This window comes from Liolophura sinensis, chromosome 4 (assembly GCF_032854445.1).
Source record: "Liolophura sinensis isolate JHLJ2023 chromosome 4, CUHK_Ljap_v2, whole genome shotgun sequence".
Taxonomy (NCBI): Eukaryota; Metazoa; Mollusca; class Polyplacophora; order Chitonida; family Chitonidae; genus Liolophura; species Liolophura sinensis.
In genome coordinates this window covers 18724738-18751667 of record NC_088298.1, presented here as the reverse complement: position 1 = coordinate 18751667, position 26930 = coordinate 18724738, and the positions used below count along the sequence as shown (strand labels likewise).

General features: G+C 40.3%; 1 pseudogene; it reads right to left on the bottom strand.

The window, feature by feature from the left end:
* Positions 1-26930, bottom strand: part of LOC135464497 (deleted in malignant brain tumors 1 protein-like) — a 61060-nt pseudogene that overhangs the window by 7964 nt on the left and 26166 nt on the right.

The window sequence follows — 26930 nt, the reverse complement described above, 5'->3', positions numbered from 1 at the left end:
TCAAAATCAACGTTGACATCATCAAGATGTTCTATAATCGATGCATCGAAAGAGGCATTCGTATTCCAGCCATCAACCAAGGCCGATTTGTGCCGCCAAATGTTGACCGTATTTTATCGTCGTCCCAGGCAAAGAAATCTCGGCGACTGCGAGACGACCTGGTGTCGTAAAGATGTGCTTGCCATTCTTAGACACGGCAACAATTGTCATGGACTTTTAAGCATTTCTATTGTTTGTTCAAAAAAGTGTGTCTCGGTAGGGCTAGAAGTTATAAGGAATGAAACATGTCCAATTGCCCTTGCCAAATGTAAAAAAGACGTCGTTCACAGGTCTAGTGCCACAAGGCCCACTTTCTTCAATTCAGCCAAGCGTTATGAATATTAAAGCATTCCCTCTTACCGTTTCCACATCTTATGTAAACATCTTCGCCATGACCGCAGTCGTGCTGGCCCCAGGCTGCATGATGACATGCGAAGAGAGAAGGCTCCTGCCCAGAGCACTGAACCTCATCCAACCAGATAATTCCGGAACCAGGAAGTCTGTTTTGGTTGAGCAAGGGCGTCCCACTAAAAATAGAAGGCAACTGGTTTATTTACTTGATTATTTGCTGGGGGCTACATACGCTAGCTACCTTGTGTCTTTCTCATATAATACATTTGGGGGCTTATGTGCTGTAGTTAATTCCCGGAATTTAGATTGCCAGGGTACAGTATTGCCAGGAGACCATTTTAGGTCTCGCGGTTTTCTCTGCGGCTGCGTCATACAATTATTACGATCTATAATTCTGGTAAACACAATAAGGGATCGATATCCTAATAATACTAAAGACATTTTTAAACAATTACAATAACACTGAAGCCCGAGTGGAGTGAACTACAGCACACTGAAGTTAGCAGCGGGTTAGTTGTTAGTTATTCGAAAAACTAATAACTGACTCAGCAGCGGGTTAGTTATTCGAATAACTAATAACTAACCCGCTGCTGGTTAGTTATTAGTTATTCGAATAACTAACCCGCTGCTGAGTCAGTTATTCGTTTATCCAATAACTAATAACTAACCCGCTGCTAACTTCAGTCTGCCATGAACTACTGACAAAGAAATATATACCCAGAGAAGCCAAGTTGCCGACATGCCACTCTCGCTGCGAGGACGTCAAAACTGTCATCGCAAACCGAGCCCCATTGAGAGTCATGGTACACCTCCAGTCTTCCAGCCACTGAGGAGTTGCCGACTAGGCGAATGTCTGCGGAGGTAAAAAACCAAATATGAAAACCAAAACAAGGAACATCACAAACTTTACACAAATATTATATTGAGCTTTGAGGTGTACATAGAATAGTCTTCTTGCTAACGCTAAAGATTTATTACACATTGTTTCAATGGAACTTCTGGAATCAGTCCTAAAAAAGCTCTTCGCTAATAATTTATCCTTAAATGCAAGCAAAACTCAATACATGGTAATCAAACCTTACTGTAAATCCCATCAACCTAATCTTCCCAGTTTAAACTATACATAGCACGACTTTAAATCTTGTGAGTGAATTTGTAGGTATTGTTTTTAACTATAAATTAACTTGAACTTGTCACATCACTTATATAACTCAGAAAATATCCAGCAACACCGGTATAATTAATCATATCAGAATCTGCTAAAAATTAAAAAAAAAAATCCTCATTCTATACTATTCGCTCATCTTTCCATACCTATCATATGAAAATCTTCTCTGAGGTAACACTCTTCAACTCATCTACAACCTCCATAAACATGCCTTGAGATGCATCACCTTTTCGCACATAAGGCCTCAGCATACTTTTGATTTGATTTGATTTGATTTATTCACCAGAAAGAAAGTAGAAAAGGAAGAACATCTCAATACCTCTCTGTACCTAAACCTCTTGTATCCGCACGGTTATATATAAATATATATACACACACATACACACATACATATACATACATATACATACACACCCGCAAACACACAGGCACACGCATATGTATGTACATGTACGTATATTCATACAAATACATCTTAAATATTATCGTAATGTGCACAGTATAAGTAGGCCTATATAATAATGGTTTTTCTTAATCAAGGTTAATACAAGCAGGTATATACACACACACATAATTACATATGTACGGATACATCAGTTTGTCAACATAATACAACTTATAGCACTCTGGCGGGAGCAGAAACCCCAAAGGGCTTATTGTATCCCATAACATGTTTAAATTTAATTGACAAGAGATGCTAACTGGTTAATACTCATATGTTGGAATGCAAGCAATTGCACATACCTACACGTGTACCTAATTATGCATACACATAGTAGTTACGAATAACTACGAATACTTCAACATACTGAACCAATGTTTAGAACTCTAAAAGTTCTTAATATCTTTCAGATAAATAAGTTTACCTCTGCTCTGATATCTCACAAATTTATACATCACTCTCAAAATCTACCTAACAAAATTCGTTACTATTTCACAAGACAATTAAATATTCATAATTATCCAACCTGATATCACAGCTTGAACCTCTGTGTTCCATTCTACCATACAAAATATTCTTTACGCACGCAGCAAGTTACAGGGGCTCGGGAGTGGAACAAATTGACATCTGACCTCAAAACAACAATTTTATCTTCACATTTCAAGTGTAAACTAAAGAATCATCTCCTTACACCTAGATCACTATGTATATAAGCCTTCTCCATAATACTTCTAGATGTATTTTTATGTGTAATTAAAATGACGGCCAAAAGAAACTTTACGACTCCGTGAGTTAAATTTAACCAGCCTTTTCAACAAATTAATACAAATTATTGCAGGAAATCATTGTACGAAGCACATTCCCATGTGCGACAAGCGTCATACGAATTTGTTTTGAGACAACGAAAAAAGTTGAAATATCACGTGACCCATGATGGCCGCAACTGCACATGTAATAAGTGTATGAAAGCGTTACACACAGTGCGCTGGATTTTCACACTGACTAAAAACACCAAAGTAATGCCTGGATTGACTCAGAATAACGCGAGAGGGCCCTGGGTATGGGAGCCACCCATGCCCACATTGCAAGAACCTTCGGCTACTCCTGTGTAACTGTGTCAAACTTGATGCAACGTTAGAGACAGACAGGGCAGACATCGGACAGGCCAAGAACGGACAGGCCTAGGGCCCCGAGAAGACGGGTACCTGTGCACCTTACACCTAAGGAACAGTATCCTGACAATGACGGGATCGTCAACCAATGCCTTAGGTCACCGGGTCAGTCGGTAAACCGTGTCCAGGAGATTCATGGCTTACGGAATTAGGGCCTATCGACCATTCAGAGGGCAGTTGTTGACAGCCGAAACATCGTCGCCAGAGGTTGCGATGGGCTCGAACTGCACACCGTTGGCAGCGACGTGATTGGCAACGTGTTATTTTCACGGATGAAATCCTCTTCTGCCTGTTCCGAGCTGGCAGACAGCGAGTTTACCGTCAAAGAGGCGAACGAACGGCTGCATCATGCGTCCAGGGGTTGGTACCGTTTGGTGGCGGCAGCGTGATGGTGTGGGGTAACAGCTCAACCCTACGTGGATGAAATTCTACGTCCTGTTGTCCTGCCATTCCTTTAACAGCAGCCACGTGGTGTCTTGTATCAGCATGACAACACCAGACCCTAGCTTGCACAGCGTAATGACCTAGGAGCCTCTCACCATTGCGCTCGCTGTGAGTTCAAGTCCAGCTCATGTTAGCTTCCTCTCTGGCCGTACGTGTTCAGGTCTCACCAACCTACGGATGGTCGTGGGTTTCCCCTGGCTTTGCCGGTTTCCACCCACCATAATGTTGGCCGCCACCGTATAAGTGAAATATTCTTGAGAACGGCGTAAAACACCACTCAAAAAAACAAAATAAATAAATCCTTATAAATATAAGGAATAAAAAATAATACTTATACTAAAGTATTTACTGCAGACATTATTAGGACAGGCAGTCATGTTGTATTGGAAATTGAGAGATACCTTGCACAACCTCACATCTAACAGGGATACAGGTGCCATATGAAATGTACGTGTTTGTTTGCAATGGATGACAGGTATGCTCATACATTTCCCTTCATAAATTTCAAGCGAGTTCTGGTGGGAATCTGGCAATCACGAAATGAGGTGTGGCGGTGGTATGGAACAGGTAGCTGCCAGACTTTCCGACATACAAACAGTAATGTAGACCGGATGAGACAGACTTGAACCAGTTGCGACCGCACCGGTGAGAGACTTCTGTGTCATTGTGCTTCGCTAGCAAGCTAAACACGCTAAATTTAAGAAAAACGAACAAGGAGTGCTTAAATTCCCTGATTGTGATGTTACTTGTTAAAGAATAAAAAAGATGAAGGAAAAAGAAAAAGAAATTGGCAGAGTGTACTGGCAATCACAATGACTACAACAACGGCGTTAACATTATGATTGGCTTACATTTATTCCATTGGCGTTTTACAATTTGTCTAATTAGGCGGCGCCGATCATTCTGGTGGGAAGAAAACGCATAGAACCTTGGGACAAACCCACGAACATTCGCAGGTTGCTGGTAGATAGCATGAGAGAACTTGAACTCACAGCGAGCGCATTGGTGAGAGGCTCCTGGATGAATGCACTGCGCTGGCACGCTAACACCTCGGCCATGGAGGCCCCGTTTGACGTATGAGATGGTTGACAGTTTAATGGCGTCATGAATAAACCATGGATATTTGGCAACTTACATGAAAAGCTTCGAAGATCATATTGGTGGAAGACATATAGGTTTCCAAGATGTCACAACCCCCCCTCTTTAAATATTGTATTATATATATTTTTCTTGATTTTTTTTTTTTTTTTTTTTGATTGGTGTTTTACGCCGTACTCAAGAATATTTCACTTATACGACGGCGGCCAGCATTATGGTGGGTGGAAACCGGGCAGAGCCCGGTGGAAACCCACGACCATCCGCAGGTTGCTGACAGACCTTCTCACGTACGGCCGGAGAGGAAGCCAGCATGAGCTGGACTTGAACTCACATCGACCGCATTGGTGAGAGACTCCTGGGTCATTACGCTGCGCTAGCGCTTTAACCGACTGAGCCACGAGGCCCCATTTTTTCTTGATCTTATGGGGTCAGCGTCTGGCCTACATTTTTTCCGTCTGCGTGCGTTATAGCCTGCACTGTGATTCAGTCGAGCATTCTCGAGGCTTCGGTGTTTATGAGTTTAATGTCATTGTACATTAAATATGTATCGATGCTGTCAACACGTTTACGATCAAACCATCATTTATTCAAATACACTTGAGAGCAGTCGTTCACTGTAAGTAAAGCATACATTGACAGATCGTCATCACGGGTGCTACTGTCAACTCGTCTGCCTTGAGAAGTTACACCTTTACAGGCATCTGGGGAATAAACAACTTATCGGACTCTCATCCGCAGATTACGGAATTTATCTTAACTGTGGATTCTTTATTTACGTGGACTGTCTCGCATTTGGAAGACGGAATATTCCATCTGGATTTGGACGCTGTTTGTAATTATTTGTGTTGTTTTGTATATTATTCTCAGTTGTGGTATTTGTCTGTTTTGTTAAAATATATGTATTGAACGTTTTCAAGCGTCTTCGTGTTTTTTTGTTTGATCTTGTATAAGGCTAAGGCCTATCGCTGATCTGAGAGTTGAACAAACAAGTTGTTTCTCATCTTTGCTCTCCGATAGTGTTACCCTTACAAAGAAGGTAAGACTTCGCAATAGCCACTCGTACAGTGGATACCAGTTATTGCCACCACGAATACGTAAACAAATGTAAATGTACTGAACCATAACGAACAAAGCAAAGCGTTGCCATAACGAGTTAGGCGTCAGATAAATTAGACGTCAAAGTAAAATCATGAAAAGTGAAGCACCCTGGCTTACCGTATCCACATCTGATGAAGACATCTTCGCCATGACCGCAATTGTTCTGACCCCAGCCTAGGTGCCTACAGGAGGACAGAGATGTCTCGCTCCCTTGACAAATTACATCATCCAACCAGATAGGGCCTGAGCCATGGAGTGTGTTTGGGATGACCAAGGCCGTCTCACTAACAACAGAAAACAACTGATTTGTTTATCTACTGGTAATTGTTTAACTGATATGCCTTTCGTGAAGCCGCAATGACCCCTGCCGGGAACTGAATTAGATCACGTGACCTCATCGGTCAAGGCTCTATCTTCCACAGGGCGGAGAACGCATTCACAAATGAGTTAGCGAACATGTGACTATGAATGAGAACTGTAACTTGAGACTGAGTAAATTGTTGGCGTATGAGTTAACTGTTCCTATCTTTTGGTTCGATAGTAAATTTGAAAAAAAATTTCGTATCACCAGGACTGATATCACAGCCGAAAGGGTCGTAGTTTCTGTTGAAGTACGAAGAATCTGGGACTGATATTTGACAGAATTCTTCTCATCGATAGACAAGTGGTCCTGAAGAACTTAACACAAGAAGCCATACATTTATCTTTAAATGGCAATGCTTTCTTTCTTTGTTTACATGATTGCTTTTTTACCAAAGAATATATTTTTAATGACCGTTCTCAGATTGTCTGATGCCTATAATCGAACAGGCATCATTGGATCCCCAGGACTTACACCTGACATAACACTTAGCAAACAATTTAACTCATTAATACACAGGCGAACAGAAGCATCAGCTAGATTCGAACACACGATCAGCGGTTAGTCTTCTTCGTAATCAACACACTAAATTGCCATCCCGATCGTATATCAGACAGAATTAAGCTAGCCTAATACATGATAGGATGTTCTCCGAAAGTACAAAAACAGACTGGCCCAGTCAAGCAGAAATTTATCGTTTGAACCTTATACCACGTTGTTGCATTATGGTAGGAGGTTGTTACGACCATCCGCAGGTTGCTGACAGACCTTCTCACTTACGACTGGAGAGAAAGGCAACGTGAGTTGGACTTGAGCTCGTAGCGATCGCATTTCTGAGAGGCTATTAGATCATTGTGCTGCGTTAGCACGCTTACAAAGGCCAGCCCTCTCTTTCTACATGAGAATCACGGTCATGGTGTTATCTATCACGGATGGAAATACTCCAAAAAGAGCTATACGGGATAGAGTACAATTTATAATTGTCATTATTTAGAATAATGACAATTTACAAGATCTAATGTCTTATATGACCTCACCGGCGCAAAACGCAGTACCCTTCCACATTTCCCACATGACTACACCAGCGGAGAACGTCATTACCATTCTCCTATTTCTCACGTGACTACACCGGCGGAAAAAGCCATTATCCCTCTCCTCTTTCTCATATGACTACACCGGTGGAAAACGCCATTACCCTCCCTCCTCTTTCTCACATGACTACACAGGCGGAAAACGCCACACCCCGGAAAACGCCATTACCCCCTCTCCTCTTTCTCACATGACTACACCGGCGGAAAACCACCACTACCCTTTTTCTCACATGTCTACACCGGCGGAAAACGCAATTACCCCCATCCTCTTTCTCACCTCACTACACCGGTGGAAAACGCCAGTTCCCTTCCCCTATTTCCCACATGACTACACCGGCGGAAAACGGCATAACGCCCTCCTCTTTCCCATATGACTACACCACGGGAAACGCCTGCACGTGAAGAAGCTGATATACAGTACAAGCCAAAACTTGTCTTATACTGTTTCCAACTGTTTATTGTTTTTTGCTGTAAAATGGACTAAAATGGCTACCCTTAAAGTCGAGTTACTTACTTACGAAAGCGTTAATCTAACATTTCCCTCTTTCGCCGCTGAGAAAAATCGAGATTTAATACTATTATAGTTATATCTAAAATTTATGCTTTCAGAGTGTATTACTGGGAGTATTTAAATATATAAACCTGAATTAAAAATAAATAAGATACCCAGAAAAGCCACGTTGTCGACAGGCCACTTTAGCAGCTCTGAAATCAAACATGTCATCACAGACCGTTGCCCCACTGGTAATCGTAATACACCTCCAGTCTTCCAGACATCAAGGAGTTCATGCCGGCCAGACGAATGTCTGTGGTAAATAAAATTAAAAGGTAAAAAGACATGCTTACGGTGTGTTGTGGGGAATGAAAACTATAAAGATACCTGCAATATGTATCCATACTCGGAAACCACCTCTGCTGGCGACATGCCTGAAAAAGTCTTGACGTAAAACCATTGCCACGAAAGAATTTAAATACGCGACAGAATTAAATACGCGTCAAGGACTGTTGTCATTTATTATTTATTGACTGGACTGGCGTCAATTTAAACACATCACCAACATGTTACTGAGTATCGGTGTATTTAACGCAGAAGTTAAGTTCATCCGGTCAAAATCTGTTTCAGTTGAGAAAAATAGTACATAGTTCCGTAATGGTGTAACAATGAAGAGTTAATTATTGTTACACATAGTTCCGTACTGGTGTAACAATGAAGACTTCGTTTCTGTTACATATAGTTCCGTACTGGTGTAAAAATGAACACATCGTTACTGTTACACATTGTTACGCACTGGTGTAACAATGAACACTGCATTACTGTTACACATAGTTCCGTGCTGGTGTAACAATGAACACATCATTACCGTTACACGTGAGTACTACAGTCAACATGAACTCATGATATGTGGCTAAAGAAGTCTTGTAACCACGGGCCAAGTACAAATACACGCACTTCCTCAATAGCGTCAAAGTTCACACTTACATGAGTTCCGTATGACAATCTTTGAAAGTAAATTCAGAAAATTGTCTTGAAAGCATCCAAAATATATACACTTTTTATACAAGCTTAAAAAACCTTATCACTGAATAGAAAGACTAAGTGAAAGTGAGCGAAAACCGTCTCAGTAGGGAAGCATAAGGAATGGAGTATTTTGAATTGCCGTTGCCAAATTGCATTAATATATCTTCGTCTCACCGATAAAAAACTTGCGATAGGTAGATAGGGCCTATTTCGGTCCATTCGGTTAAGATTCATGAAGAAATAAGCAATTCTGCTTACCGTGCCCACAACTGATAAAGACGTCTTCATTATGAGTGCAGTTGTTCTGGCCCCAGTTCAGATGCCCGCACGACAACAGAGAGGGCTCGTGTCCATAACATTGCACCTGATCCAACCAGATGGGCCCGTAACCAAGAAGTGTATTTGGGATGATCGTAGCTGTCTCACTAAAGAATGGAAGACAAAAGAGTTTCAAGTTCGAACTTTTTTGTCGTTAAAGGTCAAAAAAGACCGTGTAACTTGTGAATGTTGTTAGCTAGCCTCTTTTGAGTTTAATTATTCACAGTCCCCTATTGGTTTAATCATCGGATGGATAAAAGGCGGAAACTAGTTGAGTTCCAAGTTTTGACAATCTCGGTATATTTGGTAGGCTACTAAGTACAGTTAAATACATCGGTATTGTTAACTACTTACTACACTGAGACACCGTCGTGATATGATCAAAGTCGTACTATAAGCGACAATAATTTCTCATGTCAGCAAAGCTGGAAAGAGTGTCGAGCAGTTACTATTTTTAATGTATGGAGAAACCCGGGAATGCACACACTTAAAAATAATCTGCTAATTTTAAGAGGCTTCTGTTTGAAGATGCTAGAAACCTGAGGTTATAACAGTGTGGTATTAAAAATAATACCCTATTTTTATACATATAGCCATAAATTTGGTACAATTGAATCATCCACTTCCTGGATTGTACCAGATTGATTTGCACATTCCACGAAATACAGGTAGTAAAAAGAACATCAAAATTGACCTCGGAGTACTAAAGCGCTGGATACAGAGTGCATTGTCCGGCGAGAACAGGGAAATGTAAAAATTCCTAAAGGCCAGCTTATTTATTTTATAGTTGTTTTACGCCGTATATTTCATCTCTACGATGTCGGCCGGGATTATGATGGAAGGAAACCAGGAAGAGCCCCACGGAAACCCACGACAATCTGCAGGTCGGTGGAAGACCTTACCACGTACGACCGGAGATTTAAGTCAAACTGAATCTGTACGTATGTATGTATTTTCGATCGTTGTTTGCACGGAAGGTTAAAAGTCCTTGAAAAACAGGTTGAGCTATATAATAATAGGTCACTGTTAAGTGTTCTGAACATTATGGAGTGGTATTTCACTCGTCCAAGTTTTGCTGAAATCCTGCACAGGACTCGACGAATGTAGGAAGTTTATTAGACCACTGGAAAAGGTCAGTGGTTTATCCCGACACCTCGGTTTCTTCCACGCATTATCATGAAAAAGCGCAGATTTATGAGAAATTCTGCTGCTGCCATAAAAATACAGCAACTGGATTCGAACCTTCGAATCATCGTTCAAGCGCGAGTTTCCAGGGACACCTCATTACTTTTACTGTTTGACTAGTACTTTGTAACTTAAGAACATGTGAAGAAAGTTAACACTGTACTTAGGGAGACCAAGTTGACGACAGGCGACTCTGGCAGCTTGTAGGTCAAAGGTGTCGTTGCAGACTGTGCCCCAACCCTGTCCTGTGTTGATTTCCAATCTTCCGGACACAGCAGTAGAGTTTGAGCTCACCAAACGGAGTTGCTCTATTTAAAGGAAATAAAAAGAACATTCTCATACTTAATGTATACAAAACCGACACAACGGTGTCCGGAAAATGTTTTACACTATGATGCTAATAAATTAAATGCTTGAGAAAACGTAATGACGAATGTGACGATTCGGTGGTGACATACTGAACTTGGAAATAGATTAACTCTGAATATCTTTACCTTTACATACATTCCGGTAGAGCTATGAAACCTTTAATTTACTTTTCTTCGAGTAGTGCCGGTGTTCTGTCGCATTCCATGCACTTGAATGCGTCTCCTGCAAAAGTCCAGATCTGAACAAATGTGGGCGCTACAGTTTCCGCCGTCTCACATTTATTCCTTACCAGCCTGTCGATCTGGAAGTTCATTGCAGCTTTGTTAAAATGAAACCGACATTGTTTAAATACACAACGTCCATCATGACGGATAGGTTTCGCCTTAACGTGGGGCCATGATCTTCGAGACAAGCAATCTGCTAAAAGATAAAGATGAGGCCGCCGAAACTGTACCGCGCATATTTGTACAGGTCAATACTTTCGCAGGTGCCTTAGAACAACACCAAGAAAAGTAAATATAAGGTGTCATAGCAATGCCTGAGTGTAAGCAAAGGTACAGATGTGCAGAGCTGGATGAAATCGACACAATGGCTACATAGAAATGTTATATTATCCAAGTGATAAACAATGACATGCGTCCATAAGTATTATTATACATTGTGGATACTTTCCTCTCTTTATTAAACATGGGGCAGCTATGTATAAAGAGGAGTGGAAACTTATTCTGCCTAAGTCAGCACATGAATAATGTTAGAAAACATCGACACGAGTTCAACACACGGAAAACACGTGTTACACATACGGTTATGTCTTATTTATTAGAAGGAACATATTGTTGACAAACCACGGCTCCATTGGCTAAGTCTCATAAGGAATGAACTTACTTATTGCATTTGATAGTTTAAGACTTTGTTGATATTAATGGATTTAGAAAGTGGTAGTGTAATAGAAACTTGCCATCGAACGTGTGACCGCGGAATATATTGATTGATGTCAAGTGATCTTCGATAAACGTAAAACTGTGGATACGAACGTCAGTGACTGTGTCCTGTCACCAAGGTCACGAAACAAATAAATAGAGGATATTGCACAAAGGTTGAATACCATAAATATTTTTCAAGTGAGAGGTGGAAATGATAACCCAAGAGACGCGAAGTGTCGAGTGGGTTATCATTTATACCTTTCACGAGAACAATATTTATGGTATTCAACCTTAACTGTGCATTATTCTAGTTGTTATTTATATCCTGACATTTTCTCTACATGTATATAAATGCGTATCAGTTTTTTTGTGTGAAAACCGTGAAAAAATAAGCAATGTGCCATCTTCGTGGTGTTTCTGATTCTATTCATACGCGCTACAATTTCGTTCACGTCCGCGCACACAAAACCTTTTTTACAGTTTTAAACGCTGTCTGTAAGTAATTATACATTTTAAAAAGGTGCTTAATGCTAATGCAATATAGGTATTTACGTAGATTAAGGACATGAAGAATTTCTACCTCTTTTTTGGCGAACTATATATTGCGCGGAAGTGCATGGCCTTGTAATGCGGTCCACGAAGATTTCATAGTGACTGTATGAAGTGACACAATGAATGTAGCAGACGGCATGTACAAAAGGAGTTCCGGCAAGATCAACTGTGGGTCATGGTTCAAGGTCTTCCGCAGTGTAATAGCAAAATGTAATAAAAAAAGTGATATCTAACTCGTGGAGATATCATTTTAATCAGTGAAGGAAATACTGGGATTTCACTCATGTATAAATAATAAAAGATAGGAAATGTCCCTATACAAAGCATTCCAGTTTACAGTTGCCATATCATAGAATTAAGCGTCGGACAAAAGGGACGTCAGCTAGGGGTAATCATGACTTGGCGAACAAGGCAAAAGTATTACGAAGATTCATCCTGTCTTACCGTTGCTACATCTGATGAAGACGTCTTCGTTATGACCGCAGTTGTTCTGGCCCCAGTTCAGATGGCGACAGTCGGTTAGAGTTAGCTCGTTTCCAACACACTGCACGTCGTCCAGCCAAATAGGCCCTGAGCCATCAGACGTGTGGGCAATGAGCAATGCCGTCTCACTGTAGGATAGAACACAACTAATACATCCATTTATTTTCTTGCAGTTCCCGACCTCTTGTCCAACACGCAGGTGATGCGTTCGATCACGTGACCTCCTCGGTGAACGGTCCGTCTTCTATAGGGAGAGGAGCGCCTTCAAAACTGAGCCAGCAAAACTATATCGACTATATTTTTACGCCGAAGTCGAGAATATTTCACTTATATGCCGACACACCATCATGGTAGGAGGACGACCGCAGACATACCCACATACGTGTATATTTAAATCTGACAGACGTTTTTTTCGTTGAGATGGAACAATCCTTGTGTACTTTTCATCACAGCTTTATCTTCCAGTGGAGCCCAACGGGAAATATTTACAACTATCAAGTATTCTGCTGAGAGAAGAGCCAGATAAGGGGGCACTAAGCTGGCCCCGCTAAACCGGTAAATTCATCGCTGAGGTCAATTCCAAATTTTTAGGAACCCGTATGGGGATTTTCGAAAGAACCTAACTGTTATGTTTCTTCCTAAACGTTTGAAGATTAGGCGACCTCTTAAATACTGTGATTTCACTATAAAAACCAAACTCTGCAAGACCGTTTCACGAGAACAGCATTCGAAACACTTGTACTGACCCGTTACATTTCTAGTTCCTTGTGTTGGACAGCAAAATCACCCCCATATTTGGTGTGCTCTTCTCTTATTATAGGAAAAATGAGGCTGTGTCATCATGTTCGGACATAGACAAATGAAGAAGGATTAATGGCCAGGGTTACTATATATCGATCTGTATTCGGAGGGAAGGCTGGCTTCCTCTCCGGCCGTATGTAGGAAGGTCTGCCAGCAACCTGCAGATGGTCGTGGATTTTCCCGGGCTCTGTCCAGTTTCCTCCCAACATAATTCTTGCCGCCGTCGTATAATTGAAATATTCTTGAGTAAGGCGTAAAACTCCAATCAAATAAATAAATAAATAAATATACGAAGGGAAGTATACAGCACTTGTATGTATGTATATATATATATATATATATATATATATATATATATATATATATATATATATATATATATAGATATATGCTTGAAGATTTACATGTGTCTTCTTGATGCTCTAATCTTTAGTCCACCGTCTGAAGAATCTGTGACTGTATATGTATAACTGCATATATATATATGGTCTTACACGGAGTGCTTGTCAGTCAGTGACAAGAAAGTGATCCCAATGATCATAGGATCAAAAGCACTACCACGCCAACTCCTATTATGATGAAATTATATAATATCTGTATTCATTAAACTCTCTCAGATATATCTAAAATTCGTTGGAAATGACATTTACGAATAAATACCCTAAGGTAAGGAGGTTACGTTTTTGCCGGCGTTTCTGTGTCTCTCCATGTCTCGGTTTGTTTGTCGGGAACTTTAGTGGAGAAGGACGCACATAATTGCCCTAAGTCTTATTCTCGGCTGGGATTGCTTCTGGAACCAAGAAGTAATTATAATTTGACGGTAATCGGAATCTTGATTCACATCTCACCTCTCATCAATTCGGTCGCTGTGAGTTCATGTCCTCCGGTTTCCTCTCCGCGCGTGCGTAGGGATGTCTGCCAGGAACCTGCGGATGGTTATTAGTTTCCCTTGGGTTCTACCGGGTCTCTTTCCACTATAATGCCGACCAGCGTCGTATAAGTTATGTATTCTTGAGTGCGTCGAAAGGCTCCAATCAAACAAAAAAAATCAAACGCATATAACGTACCCAGAGAAGCCAAGCTGTCGACATGCCACTCTGGCGGCTCTGGCGTCAAAACTGTCGTCACAAACCGTGCCCCACTGGTACTGGTAGAACACTTCCAGTCTTCCGGCGACAGCGGAGTTCATGCCGGCTAGGCGAAGGACTGTGGAAGTAAATATGTCAATAAAAATGAGGTTAAACACAATATTCATAAGCTGGAAAGTAAAGTAAGAAATTTCACAGAATAATTGAAATACTTCCATTATGTTTTTGTTGTGTATGTGGGAATGTTACGTCATAAATTTTCTGAAAGATTTTAATCTCAGCATAACATGCAGGTTTTACATCCGTTTCGACACTGAAAACTCTATATTTAGCACATACTTCTTTGATGTTAATTTCCTACCATGTACAGTTATGTAAATGTCGAGTAGTTAAAAAGATACCATATTGCAGCAGTGCCAATCTCAATTATGATTATTAATGATGAGTTATTTAATTCACTCGTATTTTTATTCGCACAGGCACGAAGCAGTGCTGTTTTATGTATAGTGAAAACACAGTGCCATCGAACAGTGCCTCACTGCACATTGTCACTGGTGGGCAAGAACCAGACAGATGCAGTGCTACTTGTTTATTACGATAAGCTTGTCAGAACATCCGCGTAGGAACGGCGTAATATCACAGACAGATGTTTATATCATACCCCGACCATGCAGGTGATATGGGTGTACCATGCTTGCATGAAGGACGTAGGATCCGCGGATGATGGGTGTAGGATCCGACCATTATCCGTGTAGGGTTTTACAACATACACTAACATTCACATATAAATTCATCTAACTTACAACAAATGCCGCGTTGTTCGACACCAGCCTTGTTATAGAATAATCGCACACGGTCTAGTTCCACGGCGTGGTTACCAATTCGCACATACTCATAGCAATACGCACATCGAGTTTAGACTGTATCCGCATTTATTCGCTATTAGGTGCTAAATATAGGTGCTAAGTTATAACATAAATTATACATAATAATTTTACGCTCTACGAAAGGCTAATTTATAATATTAGTACAGCTTTTGGCGAGAACTTACATCATCTGCGGTTGTCCTGGAATGCGGTTGCGATTGTAGATTTCCACTGACACTAATTAACTTCGTCGAGAAGTGGGAAAACGAAACTTGAAAGTCATTTTGCTAGCTTATCTTTTTATTGGTTTGAATGAGTGAGAGTTAGGCAAATGAAAAAGCGTTCACTTGTGCTTTTCGCGTCACCACACCTGCCTTGCCAGGAAAACAAACTGAAGATACATCGTGTCATGTTTACACCTAGCGTGTCGGCTAAAGTGCCGTAAAACGGTCTAATCGAGAGTACATATACCGGCCGATCCACATGCGCGAAAGAAGTTATCAGGATGGTGCCAGCACCCGCCGCGAAGGAGCCGCCCCACATCCGATCAAGATGCGAGAAGGATGGGCTGATGATACGCGTATAGTACATCCTAAGGATCGGGCAGTACCGTATTCACTTTTCGAATATCGACTAATCTAAGGGCACTCAAGGGTCACACGTACAACTGGAATAAAACATGCGGAATCGATCTAGCGGTACATGTATCTGCATAAATGAAACATTTGCATAAATGGAGGGGTCGAAAGGACTGGTTGGCAGCTCATATAACGGTCGAAAAGGGTCACTGAATTAGGAAAAGTGTCCTAACTTCATTTTCCTTGACAGAATATGAACTTCAAACATATCCATGTGTAGACCTTTGTTATGTGAACAACTGCCGTCATCTTCTAAATTTAGCTTGCCACTGCCTCTACCTTAAAATGTTCCAGAATACGCTTAGTTCGGGGCCTGTTTGTTTACAACAAGTGTTCAAGAATTTTCTTATTTTACAAAATTCCACCAGTCTATATAAGACCTATGAAAGCAGGTCAAAGGAGGAGAAAGGAGAATTATTAAGAGTTTTGGATGCTTTCGCTGTGTGTTACTTTAGTAGGCCTTTGTGCTGAATTTTGGTGTCTTTGTAGCCTCTGGCTTTGTTATATCATATCTCCACCGAGCACGTGTTCAGTCAAAACTTGTATATTTAATTTGTGCTCTTGTGTACACAGTGCTTATTAGTACACGGACCCTGTCTGTGGAATTTTGTGCATATTTCGTCATACACTCAGTTATCCTGTGGATTTGCCCTCTTATGTGTGGGTTTTCAGAATTGTGGAATATGTGCGTCCGTTTGGACTTGACACCGTTGTACATGTAAGTACTTTAGTATTTGTATAGATACTGCTATCCTTTCTTGTTAAACTTAAGTACTTTAGTATTTGTGTAAATCTTGTTATCTGTTCTTGTTAAACCTAATAAATTGTTGAAAAATAATCTGCCGGTTTTGGTTACTTTTTTGTGCGGCTAAACTGTCGTGTATTTCGAAAAAGCCATCTCTTTATAATACAGACAGTTTGGGTCGTAACACCTTGTATTGTTGCGTGTCACTTACTAAAGGCAATTTGGGTAGCGAGTATGACTGATTTTATTGAAAACTGAATATAGGCAACTGGCATAAAGAAATAGACTACAGTGTGTGTCTAAATTTATATCAGTCGAGCAGATAGACGCTACAAGGTTCACACTCGCCATGTAAATGCTTTGAATGCCCCTCAAGAAATCGTGATAACTAATGAAAGGAAACATAGTTTGAGATTTGACAAACTAAATATGCTGTAAAACGTTTGTGGCGGGGATCAAAAGTTAAAAAATAACATAAAGAAAAAAAATCGTCTAGGCCGGTGCCGGTGTCAGAATAAATACACCAAAATAGGCCGACGTTTAGGCCTACCGGTGTCACAACCGGACTGATGTTCCTGTCACAACTGGGAAATTAAAGGAAACAATCCTTTGTTGCCATTCTTTAGATTTGAAGATACCTCCCAGATTACTTTAAAAATTCAAAGTTTGTGTTGCAACACGGCTATGTTCACGACAAAACATGACTATGTTTACGTCAAAACAGGAGAATGTTCACGTCAAAACAGCAATATGTTTACGTCGTAACTGGATTATGTTCACGTCACAATTGGCAAATTAAATGATAGCAATCTTTTGTTGCCGTGTTTTAGATTTGAAGATATGCCACATACAAATTTTAAAACTTCAGTGTTAAGTTTATCGAATGTGGGATGGCTTTGTAATTAAGATGACTATTCACCAATTCTGGAAAAGGCTGTAGTTGGCAAGGGCGTTGTCATTGATGTCAAAACTCCCCTTGGCGTAGTTGTCACTTGGTGGCTTGGCTAGAACAAAGAAATAAAAGAGAGAGAGAGAGACATGATGTGTTAGACTCCAGGTTTTCTTTTATTGTTTTACACATACATTTTTTGAAAATGAATTAGGTGAGTGATAGATTCATTAGGTGAGTGATTGATTGCGTGTTGTTTACGTCCTATATAGGAAGCATATTTCACTATTGTCACATTTAAGATCAGAGAAAACTACCAGTCGTTGGCAGTTAACTGATGATTTATCCCAAGTGTGACTTGTAGATGATTTTTACTCTCAAATGTCGCTGTATGATCCATTAAAATCACAAAATATCGATTAGGTATATTTGATCAACAAATAAAGGATTTGTTTAGCGTAATGGTCTTTACACTTCAAAAGGCATTAATCGACATTTTTACTGAATATGACTCTTGTATATATCAGGTCGATTTATGGAACTGGCCAAAGAATTTCTCGCTTACTCCAAAGCAGATAAAACCTAAGGATAGAGGAAAGTGAGGCAGGCAAATACGTACATCTGCACATATAGCACTTTGGGGTATTAAAACTTATTTTATAAATGAAAGAAAAGCCAACAGACCTGCTCTGAGATGCAGATGTCACTGTTACATCCGGATGTACGGCAGCATTTTTGGCACAGTTGTGTTTTTCGCTTTTGTCGCGTATCACTTGATCGACGACCAATAATAACTCCCGTCAGCATGTCACAAAACTTGAACAAAAACAAAACAATATCCAGCAAGAAGTCATACTAAAGAATTGTTCATTTCGTGAGGAAAATGCCATGCTCGGCGCAAACCATCGACCTTTGGCCGTTTACTGACGAAATTTCTCATGAGCACATCACATTGGCGGAATATACTATCTAGAGCGCTCAAACGGTCTGACAAATGTCGTCGATCGCTTATTAAGGGGAAATGCATACAATAACTGACCAAAGCAGGGATACGAGAAATTAGAAAAATGAGTTTTAAATCAATATCATCTATTGGGAGGGGAGAGAGTCGCAGGTGATGTTGTAGTGAGGTTTAATGGAAATCGTTGGAGTTGTTTTCGTGGGGTTCGAGGTGTCGTTAGTGGTGTTGGAGGGAGTGGGGGGGGGGAGATGCCTTGGTGGGGTTTTGGTTGGAATAGAGTTGTCGTTAGTGGTGATTTGTGGTGTGGGAGGATGTGTTGGGGTTGGCGGTGTCTTGTTGGGGTTAGATGGATCGTTGCTGATGTGTTTGTGAGGTTAAAATTTGATTGGTGTTGTGGTAGTGGGCGGGAGGTGTCGTTGGTGGTATTTTACTGGGTTGAAGGTGTCGTTGGGGGTGTTATAATGGGTTGAAGGGGTCGTTGGTGTTGTTGTAGTGGGTGGAAGGTGTCGTTGGTAGTGTTTCACTGGGTTGAAGGTGTCGTTGGGGGTGTTATAGTGGGTTGAAGGGGTCGTTGGTGTTGTTGTAGTGGGTGGAAGGTGTCGTTGGTGGTGTTTCACTAGGTTGAAGGTGTCGTTGGGGGTGTTATAGTGGGTTGAAGGGGTCGTTGGTGTTGTTGTAGTGGGTGGAAGGTGTCGTTGGTGGTGTTTCACTGGGTTGAAGGTGTCGTCGGGGGTGTTATAGTGGGTTGAATGTGTCGTTGGTGTTGTTGTAGTGGGTGGAAGGTGTCTTTGGTGGTGTTTCACTAGGTTGAAGGTGTCGTTAGTGGTGTTATAGTGGGTTGAAGGTGTTTTTGTTTTCAAACATTTTATTAACGTCTATATTTTGTATTTCTAACGGTATGATTGGCATCCTATAGAAACCTATGATGGGAAAGAACTTTTATAGGCAGATCAAGCGTACTAACAACCAGCTACACACAGGTACCAGGCACACGTCCTCACCATTTGTGACACACAGCCCAATGTGTGCTTGGGGACAGGATTGTCTTCAATCACTGACTCAGCGTAACACATCTGGAACGAAATTGTTTTAATAAATAAATTCAGTAATTTAATTTGTCATTCTTGTTTAATTGGTTGTTAATTGATTTATAATGTGACTAAGAAATTGTGGATGTAGAGAGGTTCACGGCGAACCCTGGAGGTTTCTTATTTATTTATATATTTTTTATTTATTATCTTTGGAGCACGGTAATTTCTTAACACAAGAGTCGCGAGAAATTGAAAGAAAAAATAGTGTTCACGTCACAGAAAGTAGAATAAAGACTTCAGTAATTGATGAGACGTTCTGGCGACGCCCCACGTATATTGCAATCTGAGCATTGCTTTGTAGAATAGTTCCACAAAATTTGACACCGCTTCGGTGTGACAGGAGACTGTTTGAACAACAAATCCCCGTCAGTGAAGTACATGGGTATGTGAGCGTCATGAGTATACCTCCGTAAGCTTCACGTTCAACGTTCGTATACACCCTAAGCACCAAGTCCAACATTCCTATACCACCGTAAGTGTCAAGTCCAACATTCCTATACCACCCTAAGCGTTAGGTCCAACATTCGCACACCACCCTAAGCGTCAAGTTCCACAATCGCATACCACCCTAGATGCCAATCCAACATTCGGATACTACCCTAAGCGCCGTGTCCAACATTTCTATATGACCCTAAGCACTAAGTCCAACATTCGGGTACCACCCCACGCGTCAAGTCCAACGTTCGTGTCCCACCCCACGCGTCAAGTCTAACATTCGTGTCCCACCCAACGCGTCAAGTCCAACATCCGTATACCACTCACGGACAATAACGGTACGTCGATAATCACAAGACCCATTTCCAATACAACGAAAAACACCATTTCCCAAAGGAATAATATATTTTTTTATTTGATTGGATTGGTGATTGGCGCCGTACTTAAGAATGTTTCAGTTATACGGCGGCGGCCAGCATTATGGTGGGAGAAGACCGACCAGAGCCTCTCCAAATCAACAACATTCAACAGGTTGCTGCCAGACCTTCCCAGCATTAAGGTAGCCAGCATTAACTGGACTTGAACTCACAGCGATCGCATTTGTGGGATACTCCTAGGTCATTGCGCCCTGCTGGCGTGCTAACCCCCTTGGCCACGGAGGCCTACAAGAATAATATATAAGTAGTAAATAAAGCTGGTAGGATGTATAAAAGAAGCGGTCAACACACCCAAGAAATTAAACGCTACTCACCTCATGCGGATGGCAGTGTTTAACCGCGTGACAGGCATGAGGGTCGGCTGTGTCTTCACAGGAAAAGCAGGAAATGGGTCGTGGACCTGTGGATTAGAGAATTACATGACCCAGACTGGCTTACAGTGAAATATACATGTAAGTGACTAACGGCGAATTGCATCTTTCCGCACTGATCGGTGAAATTTCGGATGTTCACTGACCGTTCTCTTTGAGTTTTGGACATGAATAAATGATTAGTTCAATTTCGGTTTTTAACTTCAGATCATACTGTCATGTATGCTCTTTTTGTGGGTAAATATGGTATCTTGTTAGGACTGAGATGGAGCAGAGCGTCATTGTCCATGCCTTATCAGTATACTAACGTTAAAATGTGATGCCTCGTTGATGTTACTGTTACACTCGCCTTGAATTTTATTATACCGAAATGAAAACTAAGAGATGTGTGGCTACTTTAAGACATTATTGTAATAATGTTTACTTTACCAGTGTTGTGGCAAAATATGTAAAACAAAACGCTTGATGATGTTGAGCCGAGGTCTGTTAACGGCATTTTTGATTTTCTGCAATTTTATGCTTAATTTTGTTACGTTTCTTCTTGGCATGAAACTGTTAGACTTGGTTTCAGATCTGAGGTGTGGATTATCTTCAGAAAATGGTAAAAGCCACAACAATTATTTATTTGCATGTTGTTAGGTAGTGATGGGGTGTCCCTCCTCCGTCGCTGGGGTGAATGTACTAGTCATATAGCCCACGTGGAGGCCTACGTGGCCGAGGAGTTTAGCACGCCTGCGCGGCACAAAGACCAAGAGCAAGTCCACATCATGTTGGCTTCCTCTCCAGCAATACGTGGGAAGGTCTTACAACAACCTGCGGGTGGTATTGGGTTTTCCTCGGACTCTACACAGTTTCCTCCAACCATAATGCTGGCTGACGTATAAGTGAAATATTTTTAAGTACGGCGTAAAACAACAATAAAATAAATTAATATTTATTTTTATTTATTGATTTGATTGGTGTTTTACGTCGTATATTTCACTTATACGACGTCGGCCAGCATTATGGTTGGAAGAAACCGGGTAGTGCCCGGGGGAAGTCCACGACCATCCGCAGGTTTTCTGCATACCTTCCCACGTGCCATCGTAAAGAAAGCCAGCATGAATAAATAAATAAATAAATACAGCCCAGGCTGAAGCGTCTTAAAATTATTAAATTTATTGAAATTATTATTAAAATTATTATGTATCTGTTGATGATTTAAGATTTACCATGTTGTTTATTTTTTGAGTCGTTCATTACGACACATAAGCCATTTACATATTACCTGTTCTACATATATTCCCGCATTTTGTACAGAAAATAGTATATGTGTGGTGCTGTGGCTATGCCCTGAACATAAGAAGATGTAGAAACACTTTCTGTAGATGAACTCATGTATGTGATGAGTTCTTTGCTAGTATTCATCAATGTCGCAAATACATCACTGTAAAGAACGGAATTACTGAACACATTCACGTGTTTTATTTACTCATCAGTCGCATTATTACACGTTCAGGTGCATTATTTACTTATCACTCATATTTTTACACATTCACGTGTTTTATTTACTCCTCAGTCGCATTATTACACGTTCAGGTGTATTATTTACTTATCACTCATATTATTACACATTCACGTGTTTTATTTATTCATCAGTCGCATTATTACACGTTCAGGTGTATTATTTACTTATCACTCATATTATTACACATTCACGTGTTTTATTTATTCATCAGTCGCATTATTACAACTTCACGTGTATTACTCATATTATTAACTATCCACGGAAAGTTTGGGGCGGAAATATACATTAAACAAGTAACATTATGGGTTGTGCAAAAGCTAAATGGAATTTCAGGGGTGACAGTATAATTTACCCGTTACTGTTGAACAGATGTGAGTGTTACAGGCATCACCAGTACAGCATCGCTCACACGTTGTTATTGTTGGGTCAAATCGTCGTCCTCGACCTCCTGCAGTTTCTAGCAGCCTGCATTCCTGTCAACAGATAAACCCAAGCAATGGTTGATGAAAGACGTGTGGTCATAGAAAAAATAAACCGCAAACATTTACAAAACTGACACCTGTAGTCATGGGGAATATAACATGCGCCAGCAAAGGCAAATTTGCAAATATGTTAACTGTGTTACAAAAGTCATGGAAAAACCACAAAGACAAGCAATTGCAATGTTGCAAATAGGTAATTGCTGCCAGGAAAACACCTGGTCATGGAAAACCACAAACACAGGCAATTACAATATTGCCAATAGGTAAATATTTCCAGGTAGATACCTGGTCATGGAAAAACCACAAACACAAGCAATTGCAATATTGCAAATAGGTAAACATTGCCAGGTAAATACCTGATCATGGAAAACCACAAACACAGGCAATTGCAATATTGCAAATAGGTAAACACTGCCAGGTAGATACCTGGTCATGGAAAAACCACAAACACAGGCAATTGCAATATTGCAAATAGGTGAACATTGCCAGTTAGATACCTGGTCATGGAAAAGATCAGAAACACAAGTAAGTACAAAAATGAAAAAGTAAACTATGTCAAAAAAGACGCAAGGCCAAAAGTAAGAAACATAGGCAACAGGAAAAGTCTGAAGACGTTAGCTTCGTTACAAAAAACAACGGTAACATACCGAACTAATAAACTCTATCTCGAAAGAAAAGATGAGAAGATGGCCTAGGAAAAGATGAGAAGCACAGGCAATGACAAAACTCAAAGAATGGTAAGCAATGTCTGACAAGACATGTGGCCATGGAAAACATAACAAAGATAAGCAACCATAAAAACCAGAGATAAGTATACTTTGTCACGAAAGACATGAGGTAATGAAAAGGGTCACAGGCACAAGAAATGATCAGACTGTAAATACATAATCTCTCGAGTAAAAAAATTAATGATAAAGAAAGTCGCCTCATCACTGAAAACTAAAATACCTGATTTCATTAAAATACGAAATTGACTGCATTAAATAAATTTACAAGTATAACCTACATGTAAATCTGATCAGCAAGGTGTCGAAAGCCGTGATATTTCACATATAATGCTCACGTGTGCTTTGGACAGGGGTTATCAGCAGAATTTCTGCGATAAATTGCGTAGCTCCATTTATGAGCAGAATGGTAAAATTAACACTGCAGCTTGTTGAGCACAAAGTGTAATAATGCAGATATCAAATCAGCAAATAAATTCTCTAACTTTAACGAAATTAACAGGCAAAATTGGCCGTTTGACATGTCATGGCAGGGCTTTTTTCTTGACACTTAATGACACCTGTCACATTCGACTGACGTCACTTACAATACTTTTCGATTACGTCGCAGTCGTCTGCTGGCAAAGTCGATTAAACGAAACGAACTGTGTCGAACGAGTAGATGTAGATGGGAAAGCTGATGGAAACCAAGGAATTAACCCGTTTAACATTATTTCCGGATAGCATGCATGAAGTTGTCGTCATACATGTACCCCCGGATTCTCAAGGCTTATCCATTGGAAAAGCAAGACTGGCTTACATACATGTATACTGCCATGTACTACGTACATTCCTAGTCGCCTTGTACCTGTACTCTCTAGAACGATCGTGTACACATTTGCACATCCACAGTGACATGTATATCAGCTGTACACACATTTATGCAGAGGTCACTGTGGGTGTGGTACATGAATTACACAATATGTGTACTGCTGTTAGACAAAATAATGTGGATATCCATTTTGCCACAACACTGCGTATCAACAGTACACAGTAGTTTTGAGAGAGTGAGCGCCACGTTCACTCGCCTTGATACGGTATTCAGTCTGACTCGCCTGATAAATCCTGTGGTACCCAGCACTAAGGGCATGTAACATATGCTTGCATGACTATAGTTACACGTAATATGGCTATGGTACAGCAATACTTATCCGTCAATGAAATCCCACCGTGCGTATTCAAGTTTACAGACATTTGGGTCTATCTGAGTAATTAACAGTAGGTCTCACCTCTTGTGTTTTACATCCAAAGTTGTACCACGTCGCTCCGCTGGCACTGACCAGGTGTTGTGAGTAGCATTCCTGTCACGCATCAAAAAATACATAAACGCAAAAAAGTAGACAAATTGCATCACACATATTTTACAGTGATTCTGGTAATTTTATTACAAAGACATAGGTTACCTGTAGTTGGGAGAGTTTAATACACTCGGACTACTTTGGGTGTCTTGCCTTGATATGACTGAATCAAGGTCCAAAACGTTGAACCTCAAGTAGGCGACCAAGAGAATACAACAAATCATTGAATAGAAATCTACATGTCAAACATCGTTCGTGATTTACTGGATGTGGACTAATACCGTGTAACAACACAAGGTATTGCCAACAGTAGAACACTATCTCTTGATCTAGGGTAATTCCAACACAATATATCATCGTAAGTATCATGATTTCCCAAACTGCTTAATCGTTTTCTGGAAATTCAGACTAATACGATATGTCTACTGAAGCTTCACGGTTTCAAAAATAGGCTACTCCTTTTGTCTAGTCTACGGAAACTGTGATTGATATTTTATGCTTCACAATTTCGAACAGTTTTACAGCATACATTTTAAGCACACAGAGCTGTATTCATATGATGGTCCCCACAGTTATTTTATTTAGGAGTAGCAACACACAAATACAACTACAGTGTGGATAGTACATGTAAATCCGGTAATTGATTAATTTACCTCAAGGCATTATTCTAAATATATATGTAAATGCTTAGATGGTACCATATCCGTCCTCGTGTTAAGCGCATTTGACAACATTTCTGTATATTTTAGATCACAGTTGCGATGATACAAAAAAAAACCGACAGTATAATTTGGTTAGTAAAAGGAAAGGGAATTTACCTCGTGTGCCCAGCATCTTTTTGTTTGTTTACAATCTGTCGGACTGTTCACCTTTTCACAACTGAGACATTTCGGACCGTGGGTATCATCCGCAGAAGTGCCTTTTAAAGTGCAAGGAAACAATGATAATAAATAATATTGAATAAAAAGCTGCTTTAGATTAATATATTGTTCGCTTCATGAACCAAAAATGTCAGCAAAAACTGTTATACTCCTTGGCGAGTGGTGAATATCTCAAATTGCTTTTCACAAGAGCAGTGTTAACAAAAGTTGTTTTGCCAGCATATGATACCCAAGTTTATTTCTTCTGAAGTCTGTCTGCGTTTACGAGGGTCCCTTCTAATCACTAGTCAAGTTTAATGAAAACAACACATCTATAAAACAGGTATTTAGGCATTCACACGGAATTTAAATGGATTCCTAACAGTTTTATCAAAGCGCATGCCCTTTTTTTCAAATCTCTCAATTCTGCGTCCATTTACCTTGTTTTAATATAACTTGGTCTATTTAGTCCTACTAGCCCCCATGTCCCCCACCCAAGACAAAAGGAAAGCTTTTTGGCCACAAGGACGCCAAATGTGCAGATGACTTACATTTTAGTGACGTCAGCAGGGCGATGAGACCTAGAACAGAGATATTTATATATAAACAGGAATTCTTTGGATGGTCATGGGTTTCCCCGGGCTCTGCTTTCTTACCACCATAACCTTGGGCGTCGTCGTATAAATGAAACATTCTTGAGTACGGCGTAAACCGCCAATCAAATAAATCAATAAAATAAAATCAATGTAAAGCTGCATATAAATTTCTAGGTTAATATATAAATTATAAGCTATTTTAAGGCGTCCAGATGCGAGCTGGATGGAGTAAGAGATTGACTGATTGGCCTTTAATAAGCGAAGTATCCAAATTATAGTGCACACCGTAAACCGTTGAAAACAAAATCTAAAGTGCCGACAGTGTGATATTGTTAGCAAACGATCACAGGTAACTGGTGACATCCGACAGGTCAAAGTGCGTGTAGCTCATTTAAAGTTGTATTCAAACCGTCAAAATGCAAATGTTTAAACAGTAGCAATTTTTTACACAAATTTGATGTCTTGGCTTAAGCAGAAAATGATTACAA